The sequence below is a fragment of the Hoplias malabaricus genome, chromosome 12 (genome assembly GCF_029633855.1).
Source record: "Hoplias malabaricus isolate fHopMal1 chromosome 12, fHopMal1.hap1, whole genome shotgun sequence".
In the NCBI taxonomy this organism is placed as follows: domain Eukaryota; kingdom Metazoa; phylum Chordata; class Actinopteri; order Characiformes; family Erythrinidae; genus Hoplias; species Hoplias malabaricus.
Window position 1 is genome coordinate 11,008,014 of NC_089811.1, and position 21,964 is coordinate 11,029,977.

Sequence of the window (21,964 nt, forward strand, 5' to 3'; positions counted from 1 at the left end):
TCACACATACACACACACACACACACACACACACACACTTGCTACAAGAACAGCTTCTACTGTTCTAGGAAGTCTTTACAACAGATGTTGGAAAATTGCTGTGAGAACTTAATGGCACCCAGAGCATCCATACAGTCAGGTACCAATGTTGGATCATGGTCATGTGACAAACACAACCCCAACTCCTCCCAGGAGAACTCCACATAAATCTCTTTCTCTGAACCACACCGTTACACAGCTCTCGGCCTAGCTTTGAGTATAGTGACCTTCAGATCATGTGCAGCCAGACATTTTCATCCCATCAGACACTAGTCATTATTTCCTATTAATATGTGCTGTACCTGAGCAGGGAGTTGAACCCTAGTCATCAGCTGTTACTGATCTGTGCTTTCCTCGAGCTGGGAATCACACCATACTCATCAGTTTTTATTTTTTGATATGGGCTTTATTCAAGAGGCACTCGAGCCCTAGTCATTAGAAGTGAGTGTGTATTTTGTAGCTGTGTAGTTTCACTGTAATTACGACTGTCAATCACAATGTAACTGACCGTTTAAAGAGAGAATGAACGAGCAAAGACAAAGTAATGAGTATTTTATTCTAAACTGACAACATTTCAGCAGAACAACTTACATGTGTTGGGGGTAATGACACTAATGTTTCAATAAAGCAAATTTCAGCTTGTTACCATATTATTACCAAGTTATTACTGTATTATAAACAGTCTATTAACACACTCTATCAGATTACAAGAAGAAAGAAGCACAGAAGCCCAGAGTTATAGATTTCCCCGTGTGTGTGTGTGTGTGTGTGTGTGTGTGTATGTGTGTGTGTGTGTGTGTATGTCAGAGGTCCAGAAGGATGTCCCATAGTTCTGTGGGATGGGGCCCTGGACAATGATGAACGATATGTTATGACAACCGGTGATCAATCAAATTTCAGACAGGTTGCTCACCCACAAGTAAACAGTCTTTTTCCAACTGCTCAAACCCAAGGGTGACATTTGGGTAAAAGCCCCTGCTGTGGACATTAATATTAGAATATTCTAATATTAGAATAATGTCGCTGGACATTAATATTGGAATATTCTAATATTAGAATAATGTCGCTGGACATTAATATTAGAATATGCTCCTGATGTATAATAAACGAATGTATGAATCAGTTTTATCGTCCAATCAAATGTCAGTCTGCTTCACATGCATTACACAATCAGCCTACATCAATAATAACAGGGGCCCTATCCTTCCCTGTGGTCAGGGGTCCCAGGGTATAACTGCTCTTGCTGGGTGAGTGGAGCTGCATAATCCCAGCCAACATAGGCATCTGTTACTTAATGTAACAAAATAAGTGCTTAGTGCTTTCCTGAAAGTGTGTTGAGAAAACATGCACATGAAGCCATTTTGAAAAATATTATGCATAGTATTGTAATATTGTGGTAATGTAGTAAAGATTACAAGGAGGTCTAGTATCAAGCCACACACACACACACACACACACACACACAGTTAGAGGAAGTCCCTCCCCACCGGTCGGGGCCAGTACGGAAACAGAGGTGAGTGTGTGCGGTTAGATAAACTGAACTCCTGCAGATACACCAGGCCTGAAGAATTATGCTCGTACCGTAATAATAATCATCTCATAAATCCACACAAATGAGAAAAAGAGAGAGTGCAGGGGGAGATAAAATACTTAGCCCAATCCTGAAGGAGTAGTGGTGGTTAGCTTAGCCACAGAACCATTAGAGGAATTAGCACAGTCCTGCTGTGGAGTGTGTAAACCTTGTGTTTGACATAACACATTTCATAAATTCTAAATCCATATTTCATAAAGCCCGAATCCGCCTCCAAAGGAATTAGTACCTTCCCAGTGTGCTCCGGAGTCGGCTATAATTCTGGTTTTGGGAGCTGTTGGTTCAGACATGATTATTAGTTTTCATATTTGTTGTGTATAATTTAATTTAATTTAAAGTCATGTATTAATTGATTTATGTTTTATTGTATGAATAACGGCTAAAGCCTATGGAATCTAACTTGTTAACCAATGTTACAAAGCATTTATATGAACATCCATAATTACACATGTATTATTGGAAAATAAATGAGTGCATAATTCATAAAATTGTAGTAATAATTTAAAAAATCAGATTATATGTAAATTATGAAAATAGCGGTTTTGTTAATGTTACACTAAAGTCCCTCCACACACCTCCAGGGTCTCAGGGTGAATAATTCTCCGTCTCTGGGCCGCTGCTCATCATGGGGTCAGAGCTGTTTTAGTCGTGAGCGGCTGAGACACTGGAGAAGAAGAGGCTCTGAGTTGGAGCTCATTACAGGAAGCGACACTCTATCAGATTCTGTCTGCTGGACTTTCATGTCCACTCCGCTCTTGTGCTGCGGGAGTCCGGACTCAAACTCCTGGACGCTTTGAAGCTCCGGCGTTTCAATTATCACTCACAGAAGAAAAAAAAAAGAAGAGTTGAAAAACTGTCGCCAGTTTCACCGCTCGCTCCCTTCATTAACAGCACTTCAGAAATGGCCCAGTGATTCCAGGCTGATTTGAGACACACTATCTATGAATCTTAATACAGCTTTGTTAATGTGCTATAAGACATATAATATATACATAACATATATGATATAAACTTGGATGTTAATGCTGACCAGCACAGCTTACTATGACTATGCAAATTAATGTGTTATATACAATGACATAGGAACTGTGGGAATGTGAGGGACATGTCCAATTTCCAAAATTGGAAACCTTCGCATTGGTCGCCCCCCAGTTACCCGCCCCCCCAAAAAAAAAAAAAAAAATTATACACAGAGAGAAAAAAATATGCTTTTTTTGCAAACTTTTATTTTGAAAGTGTGCCATAGAGGTTAATGTGTTGGCAGCCCTCATTAAGGCATCTGTTCAAACGTAAAGCTGCTCCAGTCATTAGCTTCTCTGGCCTCAGATTCATTGTCAGAGTCTGGCTTATGAAGTTAGTTTTTACCAGCTCTGCTAGTAACAGTTATGAATCTGATTGTATAGAGAATGTTGTTAGGGAAACAGAGGATGATCTGAGAGTTAGTAAACGTTAAAATTTGCATTGATCAGGTTGCAGTATGGGAATACCAAAAAATAAGTAAATAAATAAATAAATAAAAAATAGTGTTCTCCATGTGTCTGCGTGGGTTTCCTCTGGGTGCTCCGGTTTCTTCCCACAGTCCAAAAACACACGTTGGTAGGTGGATTGGTGACTCAAAAATGTCCAAAGGTGTGAGTGTGTGTGTGTGTCTGTGTTGCCCTGTGAAGAACTGGTGCCCCCTCCAGGGTGTATTCCCACCTTGCACCCAATGATTCCAGGTAGGCTCTGGACCCACCGTGACCCTGAACTGGATAAGGGTTACAGATAATGAATGAATGAATGAATTAATTAATATAGATTCGAAATGGATTAGTGATGAAAAGGTTTGTTCAGTTTTGCTATCATATAACATCATATATTTTATTGTGGAACTAGAAGAGACAGGAGACGAAGCTGCAGGGTGTGAGCTGAGGTTTTATAACTGACTCATGAATGTAACGGAATGAACCCAGAAAAAAGATCAACAAACAGAAATATTACAGTATGTTTAGTTTCTTACGAGGCTCTTATGTCTTTTTCTAAATTGTTTTCAAGTGGCTATAAGGCTCTATGACCTCAGTGGCAGGGACCCTCTCTCTAACGTCCCTATCTCTAAATCTGAACAGAAAGTTATTGCTCATAGACTCACACATGCTGGAACACAATGTGATGAATAGGTGATTTTTTTGTTTTATGCATTAGTTTTAAAAGAAGAAATTCCTCACAGCAGAGTCATGTTATAAATTAGGAGCAGGAATGCAGCATTTTACTGCCTTATCTACACAGCAATCAGCTTATAGCTATAGCTAATATTCTGGTTATTTCAGACTCAGCCATGCGCCTTTTTACAGATCCTCCTTTATACACACACACAAACATTCATGGCATTGTGGGGACATGAAAACATTGTCTGGACAGATAAGACCTACTCCTGCTACCTACACTAACATACTCTCTCTCTCTCTCTCTCTCTCTCTCTCTCTCTCTCTCTCTCTCTCTCTCTTAGACACACTAACACATCTTCCATTATCTCTCTCTCCATCCTCTCACTTTTACTCATTTCTCTTGACAAGTGCTTTTCTTTGTTGCGCTCTCTCTCCCCGTCATGTAGTCTCTGTCTGTCTCCCTTGTGTTCTGTCATTTCTGTTCATTTTTATCTTACTTTCTGTTGCATAGATTTCTCTCTCTCTCTCTCTTTCTGAGGATTTCATGAATATTTTAGTCTTTCAATTCATTATGTGCTTTCTGTGCCTAAATATGTTTGAGTGTGTGTCTGTCTGTGTGTGTGAGTGTGTGTGTGCGTGTGTGCATGTGTGTGTGTGTGTGTATGTATGTGTGTGTGTGTGAGAGAGAGAGAGAGAGAGAGAAAGAGAGAGACTCCTTTGCATTACTGCATCTGCTAGTGTAACACCTGGGGCTGTGTGGGGAGACTTGTGCTTTTAAGAGAGAGATCATTAGACATCAGTGAAGTGTGTGTGTGTGTGTGTGTGTGTGTGTGTGTGTGTGTGTGTGTGTGTGTGTTCAAGTACAAAGTACAAGTAAAGTTCAAGTACAACAGTCCATGTTTTGTTTTGAATTTGAGGTCCAGGGGAATATATATATACACACACAAATCAACTCTTGACAAGGCCACAGTTCTTCACTGAAAACTACTCCAGGTGACGACCTCATGAAGCTGACTGAGAGAACGCCCAGAGTGTGCAAAGCTGTCATCAAAGCAAAAGGTGGATTTGAAGAATCTAAAGTATAAGATCCTGGTTTGTTTAACAATTCCATATGTGTTCTTTCATATAATGTCTTCCATATTCATTTCCAATGTAGAAAATAATAAAAAAACAAAGAAAAAACATTGAATGGGAAGATTTGTCCAAACTTTTGACTGACACTGGACATTAACAACATGGAAAATGGCCCAAACCAAAGGAAACCCTCTCCAAGAAGGTGGAAGGTGGGCGTGTCCAAACATTTGACTGGTACAGTACACACACACACACACACACATCATCTGTTTTTCTGTCATGTGCTGATACATGTACATCACCTCAGATCTGATTGGCTGCTGTGCTTTCGGCTTCCTGCTTTGAGCAAATCGTCTATGCACTGATGCTGGCCAGTGCAGGCCTCGTAGATCTAGGCAGTTAGCGTTCTCCTCCAAGTGTGTTGCGTCCCGTGAGGTGGCTGGGTTCAGATGTCCCAGAGCGGTGTGTGTGTTGGCCTTCACCCTCCCAGCCTGACAGAATCATATGACTCGGGGGGATTTGGCTAGTGGGTGGAACTGGCAATAACTAAAACCTGGGGAGAAATGGGGGTTTTGCATGACTAGAAATAACTGTCCGGGGGTGTTGCCAAGATCGCCGCCAAGTGGAAAGACTTGTGCAAATGCTGTGTGTAAATTGCAGCTTACTTTACATATTTCTGGACTGGAGCATGGATGGCACATTCTGAAACTTTAACAATGTTTATACACTCCATCAATAATTCAGAAAAGCAGGGAACGTTCAGTTTTCCACAGTGGTGTGTAGTCCGTTAAAATCTTCCTTCTTATTTCACTAATAAATGAAGGTGTCTGTGCCTTGGACAGGGGCTGTCTAGAAGAACGCGCACGCTATAAGCTGGTGACCACTGGAAAATATCATAAAATAAGTGAGTAAGTGAACAGCGCTGGCTTTTCTTGGGTAAGATTCTTTTTTATTGCCTCATGTACCATTTTGGGCAGCTGGGTCTCAACCTGGATTCAAACATATTTCACTAAAAGACAGCAGGATTCGTAAAATGTGTATGAATTACAGCTCACACTCTGAGTACATGTGACTTTCTGATGCCTATTAATTCTGCCCCTCACTGTTCATAACCAAAGCATGATACATGCTCAGCTCTGGTCTATTCCTATTTCATTATACAATGTAACTACATTGTAATACATCTATTCTTATTCAGTACCATGGGATTACTCTTTAATCACATTGTTCCATTTACTTTAATAAGAGAACACCTTTAAATAGTAGCACACTTTTAAAGTATACAGCTTTATAACTAATATATTTTTTTTTCTCCTCAGCGTTTACATGCTGATACTGATATGATACCAATACATTTTGATATCATTGTGCAGATTTCAGCTGTTTTTCAGTGAACTCAGGAGGCAATACAAACATAAACACTGCTCATATATGACATTAAAATACATCTAAACAAATGAGAACTGTTTTCCATGGTGATGGCTCTTTAAAACAGCTTTGTGCAACAAAGGGTTAAAAACTAAAGAATAAAAAATAGGAAATTCAGTTGTAAAGTGTCGATTTAAATAGAAGACATGGAGAAAATAGATAGATAAAGAGAGAGCAAGAGAGAGAGAGAGAGAGAGAGAGAGAGAGAGAGAGAGAGGACAGAAGAATTAAGGATAGAGGAGAAAAAGCACACTATGTCTTTAGAGCCTTATTTCTTTTTCGGGAATTTTTCTCTTGGAGCCTTCAGTTTTGGCTTGGGATTCTCTGAAGGGCGCACACACACACACACACACACACACACACAAACATGTTAGAGGTCAATATGTATGTGTGTGTGTGTGTGTGTGTGTGTGTGTGTGTGTGTGTTTGTGCGTGAATGTGTGTGTGCCAGTGCTGATGAATGAATGTGATGATGTAGTCCAGGACAAACCTAGTTTAGCTCAGCCCACATGCAGCTCTATCCTGAAAAATACCAGCTGTGTGTGTGTGTGTGTGTGTGTGTGTGTGTGTGTGTGTGTGTGTGTGTGTGTGTGTGTGTGAGATAAATCACAAGAATAGCCAAAATTGCCGAAATGGGATTTCAACCACACAAAACAAAAAACAAAAAAATCTGCACACTTTATTTTAATTAATTAATTAATTATAATGATGATAATAATAATAATAATAATGATAAAGAAATGCATCTAGCAGGCCACCAGATCTTTGAGAAGGCCTTTCCTGTTCACCATCACTCAGTAAAACATGAACCATCTTAAATACACGTTTGTTAGTGTTCTCCTCCAAATGTGTTCTGTATGAAGAGGTGATTACAATGATTTTGTAAAATAAATGTAAATAATACAACATTTTATGCTAAAAAAATAACACTACTCTCAGTCTGTTGAGAATTACTAAGCATTTGTCAACAATCATGACTGAAAACGACAAGTTGTTAACAGTTGTTCTTTAGTAACACAATAATAACACACTTATAATGCACTGCTACATAACCATTACATCAACTGTATTCAGTGTGAGAAAAAGTGAGGTTAGATTGAGGATGCTGGATGTATAATACAATGTGTGTGTGTGTGTGTGTCCTATCTTGGCTCATATATAAAAGAAGCTTTGCAGAGTTTGGTCTACAAATTCAGAGCAGTGCACCTTGTATTTTATCCTCAGCTGTGGTGGAGTGAAGTGTGGAATTTGGGGAGGAAAATCCACTCTGTTTAGAGAGTTGGACAGTGGCACTGGAGCCAAACTGAATCCACATGTGTGGGGTGATGAGTTCAGGTACAGCTCAGGGTTACACAGCAATATATCTCACAAATAAACCACTATCTCTCTCTCTCTCTCTCTCTCTCTCTCTCTCTCTCTCTCTCTCTGTCTGAGTGTGCATGTGTGTGTGTAACAGAGAGAGAAAGTTTGTCCTAGGCAAAATAGAATACAACTTTATGGTGATGATTTATCTTAACGATCTAATAACAGTGTAATTACAACGTAATGAACAAAGCAAATGCATTTTTAATAATGGTATGGAATGTGGAAAATATATTTATTTACACAACACGTGTGTAATCACTCAATCAGCAGGTTTGAATTCTGATGTGCAATTACACTGTAATTGTATATTGTTTAGCGGGTAAGTGACAATGTATTATCCATAGGCCCACTCCCATAAACACTTTACAATATTAAAACTATTTTTAAACATTATAATGTACTTATGTGCAGTGACAACAAATCACTTGAAACATATGCGTATGTAGTTTTAAAAAGGTTCTCTAGAGATGTGTAATTAGCAGTTTATTTACTAAAGAGATAAAATCATTTGTTATTTATAATTGTTATGTTTTCATCTGGACTTTAACAGTCTTCATTTAATGAATAGCTAAGAACGTAAACATGTAATAAGCTAATTTTACAGTGATTAGGCAATGATTCACCATGAGATTACTGACACCTTCACTACTGCCATTGCAATGACTATGTAACACAACCCCCACCATGTTTCACAGGTTAGTTAGCTTGCACAGGATCACTAATATTTTCTATTGTAAGATGTTCATATAAATAGTGTGCAATCAGAGTAAATGTTATAAACTCATTTCTAGAAAACCTGATTCACATTTCTTAACAATGGCTACAAAAAAGCTATTCTTGTTTTCAAAAGGGAGATTATTAATGGCCAGAAAATAGCTATAAAAATTGTGATAAATTTAAACTGAAAATAAAGTATTACTTCAAAAAGCAACCTGGAAATGTGTATTACTCCCTCCAGTGTAGATCCAACTGAATGTTTTGCTGTTAGACAGAACTGCAACCAAATAGTCCTCCTTTAATCTCTCTTTCTCTGTCTCTCTCCCTTTTTCTAACTCACCCAAAGGCTGCATCTTGTCTGCTCCATTCCTCAGAAGTGTGTCTGTGTGTGTGTGTGTGTGTGTGTGTGTGTGGAGATGCTTTGTTTTCAACCATCAGTCAACCCCCCTCATGCTTGATGTATTCAGCTGCATCAGCCGTTCATGTTTCTGCTTTTATTTTTAAGGCGGAACAGACAGAAATATCGACAGGCTAAAGAGTGTATTCAGGCTTCGAGAAGGAACCAACCACGGCCCAAGATAACAAATGAAGTCATTTTACATGTGGCAGAATTAGGAATGTCAAAACATTAGAAATCTTAAAGAAAGCTGCCAAAGTAAATAAAAATAATAAAATAAAATAAAAAACTTGTAAATGAATAAATATAAAAACAATCTTTCCTGAAAGCAAAAGAGTGACCGATTTTGGAGTCTTCCTTCCAAATGTCTTTGGGTTGCCATTGGCTACAAAGAGACAGATGTCTGACAAATTAAATGTATCCATTATCCGATAAACAAATGTTTTTTTTTGTTTTTTTCTTTTTTAAAAAAAGCATTCTGTTATCCATTTAACAACTACAAGAACAACTCACATGAAGTTGTTCAAATCAGCACTAAACATCTGTATGAACTGATCACAAATCCAAATATTCATCATCTAATGCAAGCCAAATTATCTGTGAAACATGGTGGAGGAAGTGCCCATGCATTGTTAAGAATAAATGGCAATGGAACTTTCTCATTCATCTTTGTTAGTGCTGTGAAGTCTGAGTGGATGAGATCAGCGTGTACTAAAGTGAATTGAAGTAGCTTAACATCTTAGAGTCCACCAATTGTCAATAATCAGTGGACGGTCGCTCAATCACCGAACTTGAAATCCACTCTGAAAGGGCAGGCTTGCAATTCATTAGGTAACTACATGTTTGCTATGGTGTTGTAAAAATGATGACAAAACCATAGACTTGTAAGAATCGTTTGAACTATTAGGATGAAACACTTTATGGATGAGTGGTTAAATACAAAGTGCTGATTATGCAAAGGACTTTAGAGTCTTTAAAAGTCATTAGTTGTGAATTAGCATAATGGAAATTACATGTTATTTTAGTTGGTAACACTGGCATAGTTGGTCATAGAAATCTCCTTATGGAACTCTCTCTCTCTCTCTCTCTCTCTCTCTCTCTCTCTCTCTCTCTCTCTCTCTCTCTCTCTCTTTCTTTGTCTGCTTTTTTTATCTTGCTCTTCTCTCTCAGGAACACTCATCTTGGTGCCAAACCCCTGCTGACTCTGGAATCCCCCAGACTACTCAGAAATTCATCTTCAGGTTTTACTCCGGAATATTCCTGCTTTTTATTCCACATGAGCCGCATTCAATGGCTTGTGACAGAGTCAAACATCATCATGGCAAACAGAAGGTGAGAAAGAGAGAGAGAAAGAGTGAGGCAGAGAAGCCACCCCATCGCCCTTGTTCCCTTCATCCCTGCTAACTCAATAGTTCACTTGTCCATGTGGCAAGGGCGTAGGGTCTAGTGTGGAATCTGATGGCATTCCAAATGGTTTTCCTCTCTCCGCTCCATTTCAGACTCAGCCAGCCAATCAGGCCTGTCCGTCTGGGCTGTCTGCTGCGGGATTGCGGGAGATTTGTGACAGCGATGCTGAATGGGAGCCTTTATTCTATTCACAGCGAGCCGAATCAATTTGAAAATGTACTTCTTTCCGCGAGACGACTGAGAAATACGCCGGGAAAATGCGAAACACCGTTCCTTTAAAGTTTGAACTGAATTACGGGATGGAGTTTCCGAAGAAGCATCATTTTAGAGACCCGCAATTTGTTTGTCAATAATGTGTTTGCACATGAAAGCATTCGCCTTCTTCCTCCAACTCATTCTTTGGCAGAAATACCCACTCACACATTCACACACTTTCCCTGGAGTGGGTTCAGACCGCCTGAGCAAAAAGCAGGAGACTCAAGAAATTGAGAACTTTCTCCGAGAACAAGATCACAATCCACATCTCCATTTTCTGACCTCCTATACAAGAAACGCCACCAATATGTTAGAAGCCAAGTCCTATTACTGCAACTTAGCCTCACCAGCTGGGCCAAGTCTATGTACACACACTGGGCTTAGTTTGTCCTGTTCTCACCATCACAGGATATCAGCATTTTTACATTCACTACTGTTCTCTTGGACATCAGATCCTCACAGTGAGGCTCCAGCATCTGCTGTTAAGCTTTAACTGAGGAGAAGAAGCTGTTACTGTAGCATAACAGGGACAAACTATACTCTCAGGGAAATATTATTGTTAATAAATGTGCATTCCTTTCTCTTCTCCAGAAAAAAATCTGAATATTTGTAAGCCTTCATTAAAGAACTGTGTAAAATAAAAGAAAATTATATTCCCAGAGAATAAATGGTACGAATAAATAAACGCAACATTAATATCTACAATTAATATTGAATATTAACTGAGAGTGCTGGCCAGTGTACAGACTTTGAGAACAGTATAGAGCTATCAGCTTTAGCTTTCTTCATTCCGCTCCAATTCCACCTTTGCCTTGGCTCAAGATGAAGTATGCACTTGTTCGGTAAAGCACTGGCTTCATTTGGAAAGCAGTCACATCTCAACAGGTTAATCCCAGCAGAAATACGTCAAGGGAAATCTATATTTACTTCCACTCATTCCAATTTAATCTCCTCGAGCTAGTGGAAGTTACATAACTGGAAGCATATGGGAACACGAGGCAAAGTGTGTTTTTAAAACTATGTACAAATAAAGCCCAATGAAATGGATACGGACTGGGCCCACATGGGTAAAACAGCCATTTTGAAGGGTGGGGGGTGGAATTATAATTGACAGCCTGGCAGCCTAGTGATCCGCAAGAAAGTCCCAGAGTAAGACGAGGGGTGCAGGGGGAAGATAAATATGGCCTTTGTGGGCTAAAAACGCTAACCAAGTAGGTGCCAGTTAGCATTATGCTAATGGGATTATGTTAACTGGTCCTCCTTAGCTTTTTATGGTCTTAGCCACATTAGCATTTCTGGGTGGAGTGTGCTAAGAGCAAGTAAAGAGTGGGAAGGAAATGAAGATAAGGGATGAAATAGACATGCAAACAAGGTGCCATTCTTTTGAAACAGCCCCGGGACATCAGCTAGAAAAGACGGACATTTGCTAACCCAACATTTTGTCTAAACTTAAAGGTTTCAGTCGATATTATGTCGTTTCATTTCTTCAGCAGCAGCTTCCCCTCTTTTAGGAAGGCTTTAGACTACATTTTGGAGCATTTGAAAAAGGCAGGTACTGTTGTTCAGTACCTACAGGTTCTCCACAGGCTGTATTTCCACTGCTCTACAATCCAACACTGGGTGAATTTGTACCCTTCAGGCACTTGGCACTGGGCATGTTGACCCTATGCTCAGGTGAGCTTGCTCCAGACCGTATCATTCTGCCCCATGCACCTCTATGGCAATTATAAAAGCTGTGCATACATCTCCATAAAAAGCCTCCCCTTTAAAGTAGCTAGCCGTCCCTTCTTAGAAGTGGGGTCTAATATTTGGACATATAATGTAACACCGAGTGCCATAAAATCTCAGGCCACAAGGCACAGGTTTCTCTAGCAACGCTGTCTAAAGCCCACCAGAGCGGGAACTCCCCTCGACAACTGTTAGCCATTAAAGATAGTTGCTGTTAAATATCCTTCAATTAAATGCAATTAAGGACTCCAGTCCTGAGCAAAGGCTTGGCCCGGTTGTCCTTGCTGCCGGAAGGTTTCAAAAAAGAGCTTCAGTGTTTTGGCTTTTCTGAGGCAAAGTGCTCAGAGCAGCTAAATTGCTAGCGTTTTCTTCCCATTTTTTTTTTTTTTTTTTTTGTTTTGTTTTTTTTTTTTGTTGCTAAGTGGCTAGGGCTCTGACAGCACAGTGGCCCTCCACTTTTATCTGCTGAAATTATAGTGTGACAACGAGACTGGGTACAGCGACAGATGCCTCCCACATACTGCTAACACACATCTGAGGCACACGCACATACAAAAAATAAATAATAATAATAATAAAAATTAAAAAAAAGAAATAATTACCAAAGTGCTACAGGTCCCAGTTGTGATTCAAAAACATGTGAGTATAAACACAATTTTGGGAGGAGAAAAAACAAAAAAAAACAGCAAGTAGTGGGTTTGGTATTTGACCTGTGTGTAAATAAAGCTGTTGTATACAATGATGGAACTTAACAGCTGCATTGTTGTTTGTAATGATTCATTCTGAAATTGAAGTCTAAATTTCCAAAATTAATAGCTGACATAATTTCAGACTTCAGTCTCTTTCAGGGAACACTCTTTTAATATTTTTCTGGAAAGGCTGGAGTAAGGACAGATTTGGTTTTGACAGTTATATCATGCAAAAGCTTATACACACTAGCCTCCCATGGTAATGTTTTCGTGCAACTGAATTTTTTTGGCATCACACTTCCACCCTCCCCTAACCCTAACCCTAGTCATCACTGTAACACTACAATTCTCCTCAATTCTATGTGTGACTCTGACCCTACCTCAACACTAAACATGACCCTAATTTGAACAATCACCCTTAACCCAAATGCTACATAATGTGAATAATTGCAATAATACTGTGTGCATTTCATGTTTTATTGGCCCAAATATGACACTGACACATTGGTCCAAATACACAAAGATTTGTCTTACACACTGTAAAAGTGATACAAGTTGCTGTATATCACATGATAACAATATTTAAGGATTCTGGAGGAATGTCTGTGGAGCAAACTTAAACAATGTTCAGAGCCCTTTTCAATGCAGACGACTTGTTTTATTGGAATAATAATAATAATAATAATAATAATAATAATAATAATAATAATTTAATTAAATAAAAACATACATAAAAAACTGGAATAGTGGGAGTTTTTAGTCCTTAAACAAGTATTAAGTGTTGATAAAAGGAAAACTGAAGGGAGATAGTGGTAAACATGTTCCTAGCCCAACTTTGGAAAAAGCATATTACAACAAACAAACCTAAAAGTAATAAATATATATTCATTAATTAATTCATTCTCTGTAAACACTTATACAATTTAGGGTCACAGTGGGTCCAGAGCCTAGGTGGAATCACTGGGAGCAGGCAGGAACTCACACATTTACATATATGGACACTTTTTAGTCACCAATCCACCTACCAATGTTTTTTGGATGGTGGAAGGAAACCGGAGCACCCGGAGGAAAACCACGTAGACACAGGGAGATTACAGCAAACTCCTCACAGAAATAAAGAGAAATAAATATAAGTAAAAATAAGTAAATAAATTAATAAAAAGCTATTGTGCCAATGGAAATAAACATAATGTATTAATCACTGTCATAACGTCTTTCAGCAATGCTTTTTTACTAATATTCTCATGTACTGTGCCAACTTTTTTGGGAGTGATTTGCTGAAGTATTTTAGTGCAACAGAAAAATGCACTCATGTATGTATAACACACACACAGAGACAGACAGACACACACACACACACACACACACAAATCCAACGTAATTGGGAGGTAATGCAGCATATAAACAAAGTGATTCACTTTCTCTCATTCTCAAGCTAATGACCCTGAACTGATGGCTATTTCTCTCTGGTTCTTTTCTCAGATAAAGCCATATCCTCAGAGATGGCCACTAACCATGGACACTGCTCATTCACAACACATCCCATAAAACCCCTATTAGCTTTAGATGAGCGGGACAAGGCAATGATCGTGACCCAAGCCTAGACACTATATATGCTATATGCTAGATGGAGTTATAACTAACCCAATGAATTACAGGACCGCCATAACACTCTGCTTAAAGACTTCATAACACTGGGCCTTGCACATTATAAGAGTTAGTGGACAGATAATCTGTAAATGATATGGAGACTCTACTATATTATATTAGTCAACATAGTCAACAGTGGATAATTTAAAAACAGTTATTATAGTGTAGTTATTATTGATTAATAATATTGTTATACACAGTAATAAGTTTTGAATGCAGTTACAAAGTTTTGGAAAGAGTTAAGAAGTGGCTTTAATGAATGTTTATATTTATTATTTTTTTTTTTTTAATTAATTAATTTAAAGTTGAACTGTCTTTACCATGTTTTTTATGTGTTCTAAACCACTGGTTCACAAACTTGTTCTACCATTCCCCACCTCAGATAAAGGGGAATTCCCACACCCCACCTGTACCATTTCGCCCCCCAAAACAATGCTAATAAAATACACATGCAAGTTTACAATTTTCAAATTTATTTAAGTAACATCAACTTCTATCTCTAAATCAGTAGCTTAACATTATAACACCAGATACAACATTAACATCACTGTTCAAAATACAGAAAACTGGCCACTAATTAAACTGTGCTTCAGTTTCTCACTTTTCAATCGGTGCAAAAATGAGCAAAGTCTGGTGCAATGGTGTAGGAGTGATTTTGATATTTGCTGAGTCAACGCACACCCCATACCCAAAATTTTGTCTAGCTATAAGCTGATTCCTATGTAGATAAGGCAATACAATTCTACATTTATTAGGATGTGGAACAGCATTTGATTAACATGTGAGGCTGTGTTCCAAAAAAAAAAAAAAAACACACAAAATGGAACTTTAGATACTACACTACAGAAACACTGTTAAGGTGGTATATACTATTTAGTGCAGCAGTGTGCAGTTTGGGATACAGCCAAAGACTAACACTAAATTGTTGCATGTTTAGAAAACTTTCTCACAACCCAAACACAACTAATATTAAAGTTCACTAACTTTCAGATCCACCCCCTCCAGGGTGTATTCCTGCCTTGTGCCCAGTAATTCCGGGTAGGCTCCGGACCCACAGAGACCCTGACCTGGATAAGCAGTTACAGATAATGAATGAATGAATGAATGAATGAATGAATGAATGAACTCTCTAAGCCTCCTCTGTTTCCCTAACAATTATTCACAGGCCACTTTTATAACCGCAATTAGTCGTCATTGTTATCTGTTTTGCTCTTGTTACTGACCACAACCCCAGAGCTGGTAAAAATGAACATTATAAACCAGACTCTGACGGTGAATTTGAGACCAGTGAAGTTGATGATTGGAGCAGCTTTATATTTGAACAGGTGCCTTAACGAAGGCTGGAAGAACATCCACCCTGTGTCTGACTCACTGCCAAAATATGATAATATCTGTGGCGCTTTTTCAAAATAAAAGTTTGCGAAAAAAGCATATTTTGGTTCCAGGCAAGCTAGTTTTTTTTTTCTGGTCTCCTATCTAATGTTCTTTTATTATGTTTATTATTGAATCCATTGTGAGTGGGTGATTTTTACAGAGTAAGCTTTATATGCAAAACAAGGCATAAATAAAGACAGGCTCATTAATAAACAAATGCTTATTTCTTCAGATTGCACCCCACCTGCAATACCTACACGCACCACTAGTTGGGCGTGCCCCATACTTTGAGAAATGCTGTTCTAAACCAAAGTCACCAATCATTTCCTCCATTTGCGTGTTGCACAGCTATTTTGATCCTGTCACGCCAGTGTATTCCTTGTACCCTGTCTTTCCTGGCCCATCCATGCCATTTGATGTCCTGTTTAAATTCAAGAAAATGGCTCTGATATGTACTGGCAGCTATATTTTCAAGATGTAAGCTGTTGGTTCAATATAATGATCTTGTAATGTTAGACAGGCAACAACATAATATCTCCGGGTGCTATCTGCCCCTCTGGCTGTCTCAAGATTAAAGATGTGTTGAAGGACTTTTAGCACTTTTTCTTGTAGCAGGAGTTGGTGTACAGCTTGGTTCCTAAATAAGTGCTAACATAAGCTGTTCCAGCAGAAATTGGCTAAAATTGCTCCAAGGCATTTTTGACAAAGTCTGATGATTAGCAACTGTACTGGTGTTGTTTGAAATGAATTTATAACTTTAGGAGCAGATATTTAACAAAAGGGAAGACAACATGGCATGGGTGAGTGGATTTGGGTTAATTAGGGTGATAACACCACCAGGAGAATGGATTGTAGTTTAAATATAAATAATAATATTTAAGAAAATTATTTTTTTTAAATATTAATAAATAAAAACATATTAAAAGATAATCAAAATGTGGAGAGTCTCTGCAGAACTAGCTCTGGCTCTGTTAGAAATTAGGTTTTTAAGAAAAATATCCCTTCATCCATCTATTTTTCACTGCTTATCTCAGTCTGGGTCATGGGGGAAGCAGTCTGAGCAAAGAAACCCAGACCTCCCTCTCCCCAGCCACTGATTCCAGCTCTTCTGGGGGTATACCGAGGCGTTCCCAGGTCAGTCGAGACATGTAGTCTTCTCCAGCGTGTTCGTGGTCTACCCCGGGGCCTCCTCCCCGTTGGACATGCCCGGAACACCTCACCAGGAAGGCGTCCAGGAGGCATCCGGACCAGACGCCCGAACCACCTCAACTGGCTCCTCTGACATGGAGGAGCAGCGGCTCTACTCCGAGTCTCTCCCGGATGTCTGAGCTCTTAACCCTGTCTCTAAGTGAGAGTCCAGACACCCTGCGGAGAAAACTAATTTCAGCTGCTTGTACCCGCGATCTCATTCTTTCGGTCACTACCCAAAGCTCGTGACCATAGGTGAGGGTTGGGACGTAGATTGAACGGTAAATCGAGTGCCTTGCTTTTCTGCTGAGCTCTCCCTTCACCACAACGGACTGGTACAGAGCCCGCATTACTGTTGACGCTGCACCGATCCGCCTGTCAATCTCCCGCTCCATCTTTCCCTCGCTCGTGAACAAGACCTTGAGGTATTTAAACTCCACCACTTGATGAAGCCAACAAGACAACATCATCCGCAAAAAGCAGACGTGGAATTCTGAGACCACCAAACCGGACATCTTACGCCAATTGGCTACGCCAAGAAATTCTGTCCATAAAAATTACAAACAGAACCGGTGACAATGGGCAGCCCAGAGTCCAACTCTGACCAGTCCAACTTACTGCCAGCCATACGAACCAGAGTCCTGCTCTGTTTATACACGGACTGGATGGCTCGTAGCAAAGAAAAATATATCATCAAATAAATGTTATTTTTTAAAAAACAAAACAAAAAACAAACATATTATATTCAGTATACACAAGTATATTCAGACTTTTATTGCATCTTTTATATCACAAAATAAGTTACTTAAGATATATGAGCATCTATTTCAAAGACCAACTGAAGTAAACAAATGGTTTTATACTGAACTGATGTTTCTAAATAAACCGACTGTGCTTAATCAAGAACACTTTGAAGAATCTTTTTTTTTTTTTTTTTTTTTTTTGAGTGTTTTCTGATATCATTTGAACTTTTTGGATCATAAAATAACTATACCCTAAGGTTCTGTGATCATATGTTTGCTGACCTTTTATATAACGAATTCAATCAGTTTAAACATGTCTTTGCAGCCTCTTTATATGTGTGTCACCATAAGTTCACATGTAGCTTGTTAGCACCAAAGAAGTGTCAGCATTGCTACATCTTTAACGCAAATGGTCCACATCAAAATGTTGTCTGGCTTTTTAAAATATCCTTCAGAAATGGTTCTCAAATGTTATGAGTCTCCCTTTCAAAAATGGCTTTAAATGTAACCCTCCATTAACAACAATTATCTGGCTGCTTGTGTTTAGGAAGGTGGGGCGAGTTCCACTTCTCCATTCTTCATTTGCCTATGATGGCTATACTACAGCTCATATGACCTTTACTCCATGAGCACATCTTTCTCCCACCATTTCATCGCTATCCAATAGGTAAACTAGACACCACCAGCCCACCCTTTCTCTCTTGGGTCTTGAGGGAACCTTCATCATTTGGAAGCTGACAGAAAACCCCAGTCTGCATTCCAAAGTCTGAGAGCGGAAGACTCGGCCATCTTGCTTATTTTACGAGCTAAATTGGATTTGTCCCTTGATGGCCGCTCGGATAAGTGCCGAGCTCATTACGACGGATTGAAGGACTTTAAGAAGAAATAAAGCAATCAGTGGATAATTCCTCGAACAAACACTCATCACAGAGGCCTTTCACCCGTCTTAACTGCATTATGCCAAGTGTGTAAGAAGGAGATTGGTTGTGAGGTATCGGTTTTACTAAGCAGCTATTACAATGTAACAAAATAGTTGCAAATCTTTACTAGCAATGAAGAAATGAGACGAATGACTGAATGCTCTAATGTATTTAATATATATACTTTTTCTGTCCAGATTCCCAACAAGAGTGATGGGTCCACATGATATGAGGGCTTTTATTTTGGCATACATCTCTTGATTCAGGCTCATTTCCATTGGATTCTTTTAGACCAGGTAATACATGCCCTTTGACAATGTTAACATTGCCTTTGGCTTATGAAGGACCTTACATTACTTATTTGTATCTCCACCAACATAAACAGCAAGCAGAAATGTCACGGGGAAAAGTGTGGATGGAGAGAAAAAGAGGATGGAAAGAAATGAAGGAGTGAAAAAGAACATATGGCTATAACTTGTATTTTCAGAAACCTTCCTTATTCCCCTGCATGCCTGACCGGTCTCTTAACGGAGAGGAGGATTAACCAGTCAAACAGAGACATAGAGGGAGGAGAGAAGGTGGAGAGGAGTGGAGGAGTGAACGAGAGGACGAGAGAGGGAGAGGGAGAGAGGGAGATGTCGGATGGGGGGATTAGAGGAAGAGTGAGTCGAATGGTGAGGTATTTTTTACACTCCCACTGACCTCTTATTTACCTCTTGTCAAACTCACCTTGGGCGAGAAACTCTTGGTCATTTCTGATGGAGGTGTATTTTTCAGGCAGAACATCAACCCTAACCTCAAACCTAGCCAACTTCAGTAACATAACGTTTGAAAGTCCCATAAGACGAAGACCCGGTCTTGTATTTGTTGAAAAATAATATTAACAACACTAATAATAATGACATTACTTTATGTGCATTGCATATAAATACAGCCCTGTAGAAAAGTTCTAAATCAACCTTAACACACCCAGACTTAAAACACTTGAGGTATAAAAACTGGAACTTCAATCATTCAAGTCACTGACAGACCACCAAACTCTTCAGATAAACAACGTCTATGGCATTTGTCTTTAAGAGACAAGAGAAAATCAGTCTTACCTCTCTTCAGATCAGTGAAAATCCACAGTTCTTTGACTCCGCCTTTCCACCATGAGACGATGACTAACCACCATGGGACTGAAAAAAGGTGCAGATTTCACAAGGCCATTTCTGAGAGAGAGAAAAAAAAGACAGACAAAATAATATTTGCAAATTAAATGTTATGTTAGTGAGGTTCTTCATTAATTATGAAAGACCAGAGTTCCAGAACCTGACCTAAAATGGGGCTGGGAATTTTGTAAACATTTATTTTTCAAAATATTTATTTTATCTCAAAATACAGACATCACCCCCCCCCCTCCCCCCGTGTATCCAAGAAGCTGAGTTCCCAAAAGTCTATTTAACATCCAAACATCCAAAGTGTAACAGGGTCATCCTAAATTGGCCAATATCTGCATTGTATCTGGATCAGCAACTATTTCTGTCCTTTATGCCCAGTTTACGTCCCTTTGGCTAATTGACTTTTGACATTAGTGGAAGATGTGTGGAAGAAAATAATGATTCATTATTTAATATAAGTCTTAGGGCTAAAGCTAAGTTGTGTTGTTTGGCAAGGCCTGGACAAATGGAAAAGAGAGCACATTAGCCCTAAATCCTGAGGGTTTATAGTGTAGGGTTTTTAGGATTTATGGTACGTCCAGGTATTTCCAGAACAGGGAACATTCTGGAGGATGGTGTTTTCCAGGTTCTTATGTTGCAACATCCCACATTGCCCTGCTGTACTATTTATTTATTTATTTATTTTTGGTGCTTTTGTTTTTGTTCTGGTTCTGAGTCTCTGCCCCTTGCTTCTCCCTTGCCCCACCATTATCATATATTGTACCTGGGAGTGTCAGCTTGCCATGGTAACCGATCAGTGCCAGCTGTCCCTTGTTCCCCTGCCCTTACATACATATGTAGCCATTGTCTTCTGTGAGTCGACACTGTAGGGTCTTTGTTTTCAAGCATCAGTGTTACACACTTGTTTTTGCCATTTGCTTTTTTACTTTAAGCCTGTTCTTGTTTTACTGTAGCCTTGATCTCAGTTGGTTCGGTCCTTGTCATTTTAAACTATGTACACCATTAAATCAAACTACCACTGACTGCATTCTGCCTCCATGACTTCATTGTTATTTATATCCACAAAACCTGATGTTTCAAGTGATGTCAGGCACAATTCTGGCAAATTCTCTCCATGTGCTATTGAAAAATCTAAGGCTCGTGTTTAAAAGTGTGGTTTATGGGTCTCACTGGGTCATAATATTGAAAGTTTATAGGAGCCATATCCGTTTAAAGAAAAGAAACCCGGTATCATGTCCAAAGTGTGCGATACATGTTTGCGAATTTAGACCAGTGTATCTGAGTCACATTTTTGGGACACTGCAAAAAAAACGTTGTCTGCTAAAAGTATGAATATGACTGAGAGTTGAGTTTAGGGGTAGGTTCCAGCCTAAGGTTAGGTTAGGGTTAGGTTATAATATAAAATTCTATTTCCAAAAAAATAAAAATAAATAAATTGGCGTGATTAGAAGCAGTGGACACATGCACATTCTGAGTGGTGAGTAGTGACCTTGGTGCTTGTAAAGAAGTTTGGGTTAGGTGTCAGATCACTTCAGATGTGAATATTGAAGAACTGTCCTATATTTAAACACATTTTCTTTGTTTATAAGCAATAATTTGTAATAATTTGTATTATTAAGCAATATAAATCCCCACATCAAAACTCATGTTAGTTAATTCAAATTAATAATGACTTCATACTTTGATAGTCTATGCTTATGCCCAATTTTAATGTGACCAAAAGTAACCCAGGCTTTTCCTTTCATGTCCTTCTGTGGAGAGAATTTTTTTTTTCTGACTGAACAGCTATTTTTCTTTCCTGGAAAATCTGAAAAATGCTTTTGTCTTTATCTTCGGATGGTCTCAGTCCAGCAGAAAGTCCAGTTCAAATATAAACTTTGTTAGATTTTAAGGATCTGCAGCTTGGGAATTTAATCAAAATAGATTTTCACAGATATTCAGAAATTGTATTTATTTAAATGTGGTGTACCTGTGAAGGACTGTTCCCGCCTTGCACCCAGTGTTTCTGGGTAGGCTCCAGATTCACTGGGATCCTGAACTAGATAAGCAGTTACAGACAAGGAATGTGGTGTATTCTCAGGGTGACCTCAAGGTG